This window comes from Mus pahari, chromosome 9 (genome assembly GCF_900095145.1).
Source record: "Mus pahari chromosome 9, PAHARI_EIJ_v1.1, whole genome shotgun sequence".
Classification (NCBI taxonomy): domain Eukaryota; kingdom Metazoa; phylum Chordata; class Mammalia; order Rodentia; family Muridae; genus Mus; species Mus pahari.
The window spans coordinates 51,649,871-51,662,759 of record NC_034598.1 but is presented as its reverse complement, the minus strand read 5'-3'; the positions used below and the strand labels follow the sequence as shown (position 1 = coordinate 51,662,759).

At 41.0% G+C, this 12,889-nt stretch overlaps 1 protein-coding gene across 4 annotated transcripts in view; it reads right to left on the bottom strand.

Moving 5' to 3' along the window:
* Window positions 1–12,889, bottom strand: part of Slc16a7 (solute carrier family 16 member 7) — a 144,190-nt gene that overhangs the window by 78,601 nt on the left and 52,700 nt on the right. For 2 of the 4 annotated variants that reach the window (XM_029542281.1, XM_021205392.1), the window contains exon 1: window positions 7,462–8,074. The exons of the other annotated variants lie outside the window; for them this stretch is intronic. The gene's annotated coding sequence lies outside the window, so the exon portion shown is untranslated. Of the gene's footprint in view, window positions 1–7,461; window positions 8,075–12,889 lie in introns of those variants that run through there. 4 annotated transcript variants of the gene reach the window in all.

Genomic DNA, 12,889 nt, shown 5'->3' with positions numbered 1-12,889 from the left:
TTATTGAGCTAGTGCTGAACTTTGCTCAGCATCATAGAATTCTTTGATCCAGTATTTATTTTGCATTAACTGATGACCAGTGTTCTTGTGTGCCTTTGAACTAGGCTCAAAATATGCTTAAATCTTTGTGCCAATTATTATCAGAAAGAACAGTTCGACATTAATTTTTCCAATACCGGTTTGCCAGTACCAAATCATCAGTTCTGGTAAATCTCCTTCTATACTCAGAAGCAAAATGCCAAAAAAAAATCTGTCCAACACATTGACTTCATTGCATGTGGGGATGGTAACCAGCAAAGCCACTCTTGCTGGTCCCCTCACCTCCTCTACATCCTGGATTTTCAAAGAGCCTTGTATGTTTGCTGATGAAGGTGATAGAGGTAGGAAGTTTTGCAAAGCATCTTAAGTCAGAATCAAGTCTTTTATGTTTTATGATATAGGGATCCACAGCTTCATCAAAGCTTTGGTTCAAATAACTGAATATATCCACAGAACTAGCTCGACTAAATTTCTCAGGCTGTCAAAAAGTTTGCAAGCAGAATTATCTTTGTAGAGATGTACAATCTTCCACTGGACAGGTAAAACTACAAATAGGATTCCTTGACGTTTATGTAAGCTGTCATTTTGCACATTGTTAGGATTCAAATCAGATATATCCAATGGAGACAAAACTGTGGTGCCAACCGCTGCAGATTTGGTCTATCTAGATTTAGTCAAAAATCAGCCACTGCACCAGGGAAGCCTATACATTTGCATTTGGAGGTAACTCCTCTGTTGTAAGCAAAATAAAAGGGGAGCAGAGAAAACCAAATGAGGCGCTAGTGGACATCCCTACTGCCCAGACACAGTCCCTATACAGTGTTGTGAAACCAGCCACTCCAGGCTGTCAGCGAAGCACGTGTCTAAGCAGCAGATGGGAGCAAAGTGCTCTGTGCAAGGTGGAAGACTGGAAAGGTTACTGGTGATACAAGGGGCTGGTACACACCCTCAGGCCCTCCGGAATGAAGAAAATCAGCCTGTGCTCACAAACACACAGAACAATTAAAACAAAAACAATAACACACTCTACAGCCAGGAGGACCTAGGCAGGGTTCTGCATATAAAACAAACTGCAGCCTGGACTTGCACCATTCCAAACAAGTACCTGACCTTGTACATGTGATCTCTCCTAAGCCTGAAAACCAAACCAAACCAAAATGAAAAATCCTAGGACTCAACACTGCGAATATCCTATAACCACTCATTTCCCTCCCTGATGTGCACACTTGTACTAAAGAATTGTATTTCATGCAATAAGAGCAGAGACACTTCGCGTGTGTTTTGACCAAGGAGCCTAGAAAGCCCACAGACTACTCATCGGACTATACAGGAATAAGATGGATAAGCCACAGTATTAGCAGTCAGTAGCGGAGTGGAGCCACACAGTCCTGAGTGACCCTCTCACCGACTTAGAGTAGCTATTATGTAACAACTAAAATCAGTGTGTAACAAAGAGTGGAGGCAAATCAACTGGCAGTGTTAAACCAAACAACCACTCCACACTGGAGAACAGCACTAAAGGGCCTCAACAAAGTAATTTCTTGAGAGTATGCAGCTACCAGAAATAAAAGCAGTGTGTTAAGGACACACCTGCATACCAGAGTTTCCTGCAGCGTATTTACAGGATTCATGCATTAGGCCACAGAAAACAATGGAACTCTGACATTTACATTAATCTAACTGAAATTCAGGAAAAGAGCCCATGCCTTGCACTCTTGATTCCTTTGCCAACTAAAAACTGTGAGCCAGAGAGCAGAAATAGTGATCCTATGGGTTAGATAAGGTGTGGGGGTGGGCCGACTAGAATATAGCATGAGGAAATACGCTGAGATGCACTAGTGTGTATAGCTAAAGTGTTAATAGAAATAAAAAACCATTAGAGTGGGAGGATAGTTCAGTGGTAAAACACTACCAGCCTTGCAAGTTTGAAGACCTAAGGTTACCTCTCCAAATCCACTGGGAGTGGTTATGTGTGTGAAAACAAGACGCAGGAAGGGCCCTTCTGAGTGGGACTCAGGGAGTCCAGGAGACTCTGAAAACATTAAGTGACTGATATTGCCCCTGGCTGGCCCCTAAAGGTGTAAGGAAAACCCTTAGTGTTAAAGACACCGTGCAGTTTAGATGCAGAGCCCAGAGGCTTCTGAGCTGGAATTGGCCAGAAGGCTCTTTCCCTTGGGACTAACTTTTGTGGGACCAAAGGTAGTATGCAAGTTTCCAAAGAAGATGAAGCAATGAACAGTCCTATACAGCTATGACACCCAGGAACCATAAATACTATCACAATATAGTAACTCTCAGTATGGGTGTTAATACTAGCATCCATGCCTTTGAGGTAGCCGGTAACTCTCTAACTAGACTTAAGACCTCATCAATAAGAAAGAATTCATACCAGGTACTGGAAATCTAGCCTGGGGCTAGTGAAGTCATGGGCATTAGAGGAGAAGTTACAATGGCTATGTTACTAATTTTATAATCTCTAACTAGATTAGCGATTATTTGTCCTTGCCCACAGATTAGTCCACTCATCAAGGAACAGGAGACCACTGCAAAAAATGATAACCAATTAAAATGCACAGCTATGGAGACCAGTACCAACTGATACAGCCCCTGCACTGAGGCTCTGAGGCTCAGGGACAGTTGGGGAATAGGAGTCAGAGAGAGTTTACTGTGAGATTGTGTCTCTTAGCATTGTCACAGGCTACGTCCGTCAAGTCTCACCAACAGGATTTCCACATAAGCTGAATGAAGACACTGGTAGAAAAGCTGACGTGTACAGAGGGGAAGCAATGAGGCCTCAACCCAAGACAAAGAACCATAGGCGGCTAAGGACTGCTGAGAGTGGGAGAAACAGTCTTCCCCGGAAGAGCACACCCATGGGTCATCCAGTACCCAACGGTCAGCTCTGAGAACTCGACATACAAGTATTCAGACTGAGCTGGTTCTTTATATGTATTAATATATACATATGTGTATGTATATATTAATATATTAATTCATTATTAATATATTTCACTGTCACTATCACATTAATAGCATTATTGTTGTTTCATTAATATTTTATATTTTATAATCCATGTAAAATATTAAGTATAAACATTACATATTATATTCATATATTTATAATATATCATATATAATGTTAATACAATATATTATCATGTATAATTATATACTATCATATCCTATTTTATTTATATAATAATATGTTATGTATAATAATTAATATATTATGTGTAATATAATGCAACAACGCTTAATAAAATTAGCCATGAATTTGAAAGAGAGCAAGGAGGCATATTAAAAAGGTTGAATGGGAAGAAAGGAAAACGAAAATGGTAGAATTGTATTATATCGCCACCTCAAAATTTTAAAAAGTCAACAAATACAGTATATTAAATTCTCAAAGAATAAAATTGATGGGAAAAAAATTCAAAGAAATGTCTAAACTTAAAATCCCAGGCCAAACAGAAAAGAATGTAAGAAGGCACAGAAGACCCTCTTGGCTGAGGACTTGGCATCCCTTGGATTGCACAAATGGGTGGCAGATGTTTGAAAACCTTCCAACATCAGAAACAGCCCGCCTTGAAAGGGAACCAAACCAGAGGGGCAGACACACAGAGAGCTAATGGAGAAGTCTGAGGCAGAACTGTGGCTGCTCGTCCAGAGAGAGAAGACTCATAGGCACGAATGAGGAGGCAGAGCTGAGTCCAAGGCTGGAAGGCCTGGGGCTGAGAGACAAAGACTGAGGGGCTCGGAGCTGAGGTCCAGAGCCGGGCTGAGACTCTGGGCCGAGGCCCATGCAGCTGGGCTGAGACTCTGGGCCGAGGCCCACGTTTCCCGTGCAGGTTCAGAGGACGATGTGTCAGTCAAGCTTGAGCCCGACCTGGTGAATTTGCATCCCGCTAATGAAACCTTTGTTTCTTTCCACTTCTTGTTTGTTTTGTTTTGTTTGCTTGTTTGCTTGCTTGCTTGCTTTATGAAGTTTTTCCTTTCTCCCTATCTTAGCTTGGAATTAATGACCCTGGTTTCCATGACTTCAAAGGTCCACAGGAGAAGAATTTTATCCTGGAACTTGAGTTCTATTCCACATCTTTCTTTTGAGGGGATGTAGGCTAAGGGTTGAGGTTGGAAGCGCTGGTATTTGAAATACTAGAATCTGGTGAGTGTATGTGGGGTTGGTATGATCAAGGACCTGGTTATCTAACATCCCTGAAGAGAAGCCCTGGCTTCTAGATTTTTACAATGTGACAGTATTAGGAAACAAAGTACCTTAGTAAACTGTTTCAAAAACAACCCAATCGATAATGAACTTAAAACTACAGGACACATATTTTGCTATTAATGGTTTAAGTTATTTTGGGCCATGATCAGTTTACCCTGTTGTTGGGCTTGTGACAGAACAAGTGTATTTCCTGACTGGGGAAGTAAAGGCAGGAGGAGGATGGGGTTTAGACCTCACCATTTCCTTATGGGCATGTCTCCTATACCCAAGCTCCTCCCGCTAACCCACATCTCCTAAAGCTTCCCCTGCCTCTCAAAGAGCTGAGTCAGAGCAATGCGCCTCCCATATGCACCTCTGAAGGATCCTCTAGATCCAACCTCTTATACTGAGCAGGCTGGTTCCCAAACAGGCATGAAGGGTGCCATTATAGGAATATACCTGTGGGATACAGGGGGATCTCATGGGAATACTGGTGTATATACTGGAATTGTATTGCCACAAGAGAAGCAAAGCCTGGGTCAGGTCAGACCGGAAGAGACAAGAAAACACAACCCAGCCTATGCCTTATTTCACACTTCCGGGTTCTAAAATGGAATGAGAATAATTTTGAGTTGGTCTAAGCCACCCACATGGTGGGGCTTTGTCAGGGCAGAACCAGGAATGCTTACAAGGATGCATCCCATACCAGGCCCTCTTGGCACCCTGCACCAATTAGGTTAAGCCTGACTTTTCCAGCCCCCACTAAGAACTCACGGAATGGGGACTCTCACAGGTCATGTGACTCTCCCATGCTCTTCAAGGCCAGTGGACATTAAGGAACCTTCATGGCCTTAATCCCCTCTTAACGAGAATCTGAAGTCTTATGTGTCTCTTGAGTTATTAAATTTATCAGAGCCTGACAAACTTCTACAGTGTATAATTCAGGTTATCCATGTCTACTAATGGGATAAAGAAACAGAGATAAGCTTTTGATGGTAACTAGATTTGTAAACTTGGGATGGCAGAGTGAACAGCAAATGTAAAACAGCCAAACGGAGCAGAAACTAGTTGTTGTCATGTGCCAATTGAAGAGTATACTAGAACTACAAAAAGAAATCTACACATATCCAACAACAACAACAACAACAAAACTAACCTCAGGCTTTGGAGATGGTTCAGTGGGTAAGAGTGTTAAATCTGCAGTCATAAATACCTGAGTTCAAATCCCTGGCATTCATGTTTAAAACCAGATATGGCTGGGTGCCTGCAACCTCATTATTATTAAAAAGCTAGAGCCAGGAGGAGGGTCCCAAGAGGTGGCTGGCCAGCCAGCCAAGTTGAAATGCCAAACTTAACGGTTCAGCGAGAGACTGTGTTCCAGCTACTGATTAAGGCAGGTGAGATCATGGGAGAAACCACCTCAAACTCTGCCCTTGTCTCTATAGACATCAATATGAATGTGTAAGTGCACACACATGCATGCTGCAAACATTCCACACCACACACAAATTTGTGGGCATAAACAGACACAGACACAGACACACAGACACAGACACAGAGACATGGACACACACACACACACACACAGACACAGACACACACACACACACACACAGACACACAGACACAGACATAGAGACATGGACACACACACACACACACATACACACACAGTCTTAGCTGTTAGAATCTAAAATGTTTTACAGTGCCATGGCAAATGATTGCTCTGTTTTCCCACTACATGTGCATCATTTCAACTTTATATGAATATTCTTACATTACTATATTCTTTGATGATTAATAATCAGATTTTAATAATCTTAAATTACAAACTTCTCAACATTGACTTGGTGTTGTGCATCAGAATAAGTGGTGATATTCTTATCTTTAACTTTGAGAAACTCCTCCAGGGAGGAGAACTTGAATCAGCCTACACAAGCACACCAACACACAGGACTGAGTTTTACAAGTCAAACTGATAAACAAACTTATCATGGCAAGGGTGAGTGGGAAACCACCGTGGGCCCCCTGCACTGTAGCTGTGAATGCTTTGCCAGCTCGGCTCCAAAGTGGAAACTGTTTAGGGAGTAAACCAGCCTGCGTGCACACCATCAGCCCTACTTGCCACCCATGAATAGAGGTCTTGTTTTACTTCCAGCAGTGCCCACAATGGGCTAAGTTCCCTCTCTGGAAACTGTTCCTTGTGTATTAAATGGCCGTTCCTCTGTGTTCCCGCCAGTTCTAGATTTCAACTACAAAACCCATCAATCATTGTCTGACATTTAATTTCAGCTGAGGAGAAAGGAACCATAGGTGGAGTTCCGTAAGTAGTATCGCAGAAGTATCCTGCTGCTGATGCTATTGGAAGCTCATATGGTTTTAGTCTAAATCCAACCAGCACCAGTTCCTTGGCCTTGGGATTTTGTTGAATGAAGACACCAGTGGGCAGACACTTCTGAAAGGAACAAAGACTTTCTCTAAGTTTGTCTCATGTGGGCTCCTGTGCCTGAGCAATGTGCCCTTAGTGAAAAACACTTATGCAGGAGAACCAGTTCTAAAGATGTACAATGTATATACTGACATCTTCAGGAGACTAAGGTCTTTAGTTACACTAACACTTCTCAGTGGTACCACACAAAATACAACTGCAGAATAACCACCTAACTTCTACCATATCAACTTGCCTGCCAGCTTGCATATCAAGAATACTATAGGTTTTGCTTTTTAGTACTTTCCAACCAAGCACACATATTTACAAGATGCAACAACTCATATAGGAAATAAGGACACTTTATTGCTAGATAACATAAGGTATAAATAAAAATTTAATGAGTAAAAAACTATTCTTATTTTCCAAAAATAATTCGTACCAGTAATTCGAAACCTTCCCTCCAAACCAAAAATTGGCAGGTTATGTAATTCGAGGTATTCTTTTAAATAATTAGGATTAATTCATTTTTCAGCCAGGAGGGCTAAGAACCACAATAGCAAATTTCATAGAACATTTAAAACTTCTCTTTTCAATTGCAGCCACACAATATCTCATCAGCCAGCCTTAACTCGGTCCACTTCAGAAATTAAGTACTTTTCCACAAGCAACATTTATGAGCTTTAACTCTACTTCCAATAAACCTAAAACATGAAATCGAATAACAAGAACAGATCGAACCATGCCTAAGATATACCAGAGCCAACTTGAGTTTTTAGAGATTTAAAGTTACCTGGAGCGGGAGAGAAAGAAAAGCCGCCTCAGCCACTTGCTGGGGACTCGGAGCTGAGAGCACGCGATTGATCATTAACTTTTAGCCAGGAGCAAACTTGCACACAGCTCTCCAGAGGCCGCGGATCTGCTCTTCCTTCCCTCTCTCCTCTCAAATAGGGGAAAGGTAGTTTGCTCTTTCTCTTCTTGAAGAACTTGCTTTGACATGCACAATTAGTTCACACTTCTCACGGTGCAACATAAACCAGGCTTAAATTATAGCCAGGGTCAAAAAGGTGACGTGTCTGGCACTTTGAATTGCTACATTTAACCTCTGGATTTTCCTTCTGTGTAGTTTTAGTGGGCACGCTTTCAAGGGTATTTTTTTTTTTCCCAGCATGTAATTTGATACCAAGTCCGGAAGACACGGTAAAAATCCCTGTACAATATGCATTGCTGTGTCTATGAATCTTAACAGAATCTGAGAGTGGGGAAGACGGCATTATGAACAGTAACAAAGAGGTCAAGGGCATAGTTTCATTTTGTTGCCTGAAGTGGACTTGGGGCTGCTATCCTGAATCACTCTTCATCTTTGTCTTAAATTGAGACTTGGTCTCTCACTGACTGAAGCTCATGGGTTCTGCTACACCTAGGCAGCTGCTGAGCCTCTGCACTGTCCTGGCCCCACCTCCTCAGTGCTATGGTGACAGTAGCAAGCTCTCCCTCTTGGATTTTTGCAGGATGCGGGCACTTCACTGACAGCCATCTCTACAGCCCTTGGCAGGTATTTTGCCAGACAATTTGCATCCATTACCTCATTCTCTAAATGATATAAGAGAGGCACTGTGTAAATATTTTTAAATATGGGCATATTGAGAGCTAGAGTTCCAGTTTCTTTTTTCTTTGTTTGGGTTTTTGAGACAGGGTTTCTCTATATAGCCCTGGCTGTCCTGAAACTCACTCTGTAGACCAGGCTGGCCTCTAACTCAGAAATCCGCCTGCCTCTGCCTCCCGAGTGCTGGGATTAAAGGCGTGGGCATTTGAGATCTAGAGTTCCAGTTTCTTATGTACAGTCAAAGCTTGAGAATCCTGGCTTTTGGCTTCCACCTCTTGTTCTTAAAGGATCTAAGGTCCATATTCCTCTCCACTAAACAGCAGACAAATACTTCTACAGTCTGGGAGGGATTGGCTTAAGTGCTAATTGTCAACCTGAGGAATCCTGGAATCACCTGGAAGATGGGCACCTGGGCAAGCCTGTGGCGATTACACTGATAACATGTATTGATGCAGGAAAATCAGTCCTAACACTGGTTGGGATCATTCCTGTTGTGGGGAAAGTGAGTGGAGGGCCAAGATACCTGCCTTGCTCACTCTGCCTCTTACTGGGGACAGATAAGATGTGACCTCAAGCCCCTAATTCTATAACTCCCCTCTCATGAGGGACAATAACCTGGATTATAAACTAGAATAAAACCTTCCTCCAGTGAGTTTCCTTGGTCAGAGTATTTTATCACAGAAACAGGCAAAGAAACTAAGACGAGATACATGGTTTCCAAAGGAAAAAGATTCAGTGCTCTAGAACTGAGCACCAGATACCAGCCTGTTGCAAAGCATGTTTCTCAAAGATTTTAATTAGGTGCTTAGTGATTATAATGACAAAGCAACAAAGACAGTTCTTCGCTAGACATTATCTCTGATTTTTTGGTCAAATACAGCAATTCCTTTTCCGAAATTCTACAATGTATATCTGCTTCTCCTAAGAGCTTGAGTCAAAACCTAAAATGAAACAGAAGCAAAGAGAAGTTCTTTCCTTCTACAAAGATAGACAAGTGATGTTTTGATAGAGTTACAAATTGTAGTATGAAATTTCCAACTACTTATTAAACACCTCACAATCTAGAGGAGATGACATTTTTATAGGAACCTCATCAAATGAATCTTTGACCCAACAAAGCTTAGCACTTAACAACTACTGTTAAAGGACTGCTTACCACTTAGCCTAATGAGCTTAACAGCTTTATCTCCACTCTCAAATTAAGCAAGGCTTCCTCCTATCCAACAGAGGGAGTGATCTAATGGGCTGAGCATAACAGGTTGGTTTTAAACACCTAGAAAGGGAAGCAGACCACCCTCACCCCCCCCCCAAAAAAGAAGGGCTAACCATTCCAAAGTTATTTTCCTTGTATGGGGGGGGGGATTGGAGTCAGCAGGACTGGAGATAGGTGATGGTTGAACATTTGGCTTCTTTTGCGGGAGGATTAAGGTGAGAGGGAAAAATCATTATCTCACAAACTGAAACTGGCTGCTTGGGAAATGTTTTGATTATCTCTGTAATCTCAGTTTCTCATGGCAGATAAGGAGCTCTTTTTTTTCCACACTGGGTGACCTGGAAATACTGGCCTACCATGAAGATCCTACAAGGGTGCTTAGTGTCATGGGAAAGTCCATGTTGACTTCCAGCCTGGTCTAGTGGGAACCAGGGGAAGGAGCTTAGACCAGAAAACAATGCCTCCTCCATAAATTTGGCACTAGTCGAGGTTCAGAACATTTATTTCAGATAGTGACTATGCAATTAAAAGTAACTCCCCTTTGCCTTCTCAGATTACCAATTTCTTTTAAAAATATAATTATTAGAGGATAAATGTCACTGAGGTTGTCTATTGACAGGATGGCAATGACACACACATATAAGGAAAGGCCATTCATGCTACTAAAGAAGCACCATTAAGTTTTCCATGAGTCTTCAACTTCATTAAGCTTTATTAACATGTAGAATACTTTGTTTCAGTATTGCAAGATATTGCAAGAAAGCTAAAAAAGTATGAACAGGTTTGATATGTCAGAATTTGATGGCATTAAAGGAAAGGAAGAAATGGTGTAACTATAGTCTCAAAAATAAAGAACGAGTCTGCAATCAACAAACGGCTTCACAAAATCTACATGAGTGTCATGAGTGTGGATAATATTTTGCACTTTTGATAACTTCTCAAGTCTATTCCAACATTAAATCCTTAAAAATTCTATGTGTTGCTTAAACTCATTTTGTTAAGTTTACTGAGCATGTTAGGAAAGGTTAGAGATCTTAAGTCATATACCAACAATTTGTTTTATAAACATATCATTTATTTTTCTTTGCACAATGTCCATTAAACTGAGCATTTTAAATATCCACTTGTAAAAAATCTACCAAAAATCAAACTCATCGTGAAATCAAATTAAAGGCTAACATTTTCTGTAGTGAAAAAAAAATTATCAAATGTAAGCTGGCTTAACTCACCATAAAACTTGGATATTGAGCCAGGGTCTTGCACATGCTACAACTGCTTTCTTTTATTTATTTTTTAACTAACAAAAATCACACACTATGGGAAGTACAGAGAAATCACATGCTTGTAATTGTACAACGTTTTCCATAGAGCATAAGACACAGACTGCCATGTTAGCTCCATGAACCTCTAAGAAAGAAGACAAATGTGGGAGAGCCCTGTTCCTGCTCATTGAGCCCCAGGGAGACCAGGGCAGGAGGTGACTAACCTTTGCCAAGGTTACCTGTTCTCCAGAGTAATTCTGGAGCTATGGTTGTAAAAAAGGTTTGCTCCTCCAGACCCCCACATTTTTAACATTGTTCTATCTATTAGGGACAAGAGAAAGAGGAAATACAGTCTTAGCAGAAAATCCCGATGAATAACATGTGTGGTCTTGGAACACTTCATTTATTCCATACTTGGGTCATGACAATAAGTTCTTGGCAACAGATTTGTTTATCTTATTCCCAAGTTTCACGTAGCCTTGCACATTTCCCTTGTGAGATTTTGATGTTGTTCACATTATGACAAAAAGTCAAAAAGGGATCAATGAGTAAAACCTATGCTCTTCGCCTGATTAAAAAGCCCAAGGAAGGAAAAAGAGCAGAAATCCAAGTTATGTATTTTAGAAGGGACAGAGAAAGAAAATAGTTGAAAAGCAAACAAACAGAATATAAAACGGAACGCCTCCCTTGTGATAGAAGAATCTGTTTGCTTTTCTCAGTGGTAACGCTGTTTCTATTTTCCTTTCTGTAAGAAAAAGTAATATAGCCTTCTCTTCATATTCATGGGACAGAGCTGACTATGATTTTCTATTCTGAATTCTAGAACACAATAGAACTCAAAATTAGCAAACAGCAGAGGGAAACAATCCTGGTTCATTTCCTGAGTTAATTATCTTTCAGAGTCACAACATAAAAGGCATCTTGGTCTTAAGTTTGAAATTAAGGACAAGAAGAGGGTTGTCATTCAAATTGGCCTTGTGGAATAATGCCTTTCATTATACTTACACAAAATATGTAAGTATTCTGCTATCTCAGAGAACTTCTCCTTCAGGGCAGTCAATGGAGCAACACCATAAAGGGGTGATTTGAGTACAGGAGATGTGTGGAGCTCTTCCATCTTCTGCTACTGTCTGGTCAGTAGAACACTGTAGTATATTTAGTTCACAGATGAAGGTATTCAGGAACACTGCCTTTAAGGTGTCTTTCCATTTAAGAACGTATGATTTCACATAGCTCTCTGGCATTGCCCTCAGCACAGATCAGCCTCACATGCTCTTATCACATGCAACAACACAAACGATGACTCAGTACAACGTCCGTACTGGCAAGAATGTCGCCTTCCTCAGGGAATCCAACTTTCCAGCCACACAGACTCATCTATCTTTCCTTCATCTCTTGGGTACTTTGTAACTTCAATAACTTTAGGAGCCTCCAATTTTATCCATACCTCTAAGTAATCACAGACCACACTCACCTGCCTACCAGACCAACCCCCATGGAAACCCAAGAATTTTTTTATATATGAAAAGTATGATTAAGACTATGTATTCCATCCCCTGCTATAGGCAGTGATGCAAGGATACACAGTTTAATGTTGACTTTTTTAATACTTTTTTTTTTTTTGTAAAATGAGCGCTCTATTACTGTTTTTAAAAACTATGAAGGCATTAATCCTTATCAAGGTATCCACGAGCAATGTTTAGAGACAACTTTGGATAGACTGTCTCAGACACATCATCTCACCGGAAATAAGATGCTTCGATGTCTCAAAACAAGTTTAAGGAAGTTAAATTGAATTTCTTCTAAGTTATTCTAAAAGGTTTTGGTATAAACCTCTTGATGTTGCTGCTTTAAAGGAAAGCATAAGAGACCCTAACCCACTGATTTCAGGAAGAAAACAACAGGGAAGGTATTGTAGGGCTGGTGTGGGATGGTTCCTCAATTAAAAGTGCTTCCCATCAATGAAAGACCACCCCAGTTTGGTCTCCAGAACCCAGGCCAGGAAAAGATGGAAGGAGAGAACCAACTCTAGAAAGTTGTTATCTGACTTGTGAACTAGTGCCATGTCACACACACAACTATACTCACATACATACACACATGCACACACACGCACACACACACACACACACACACACAC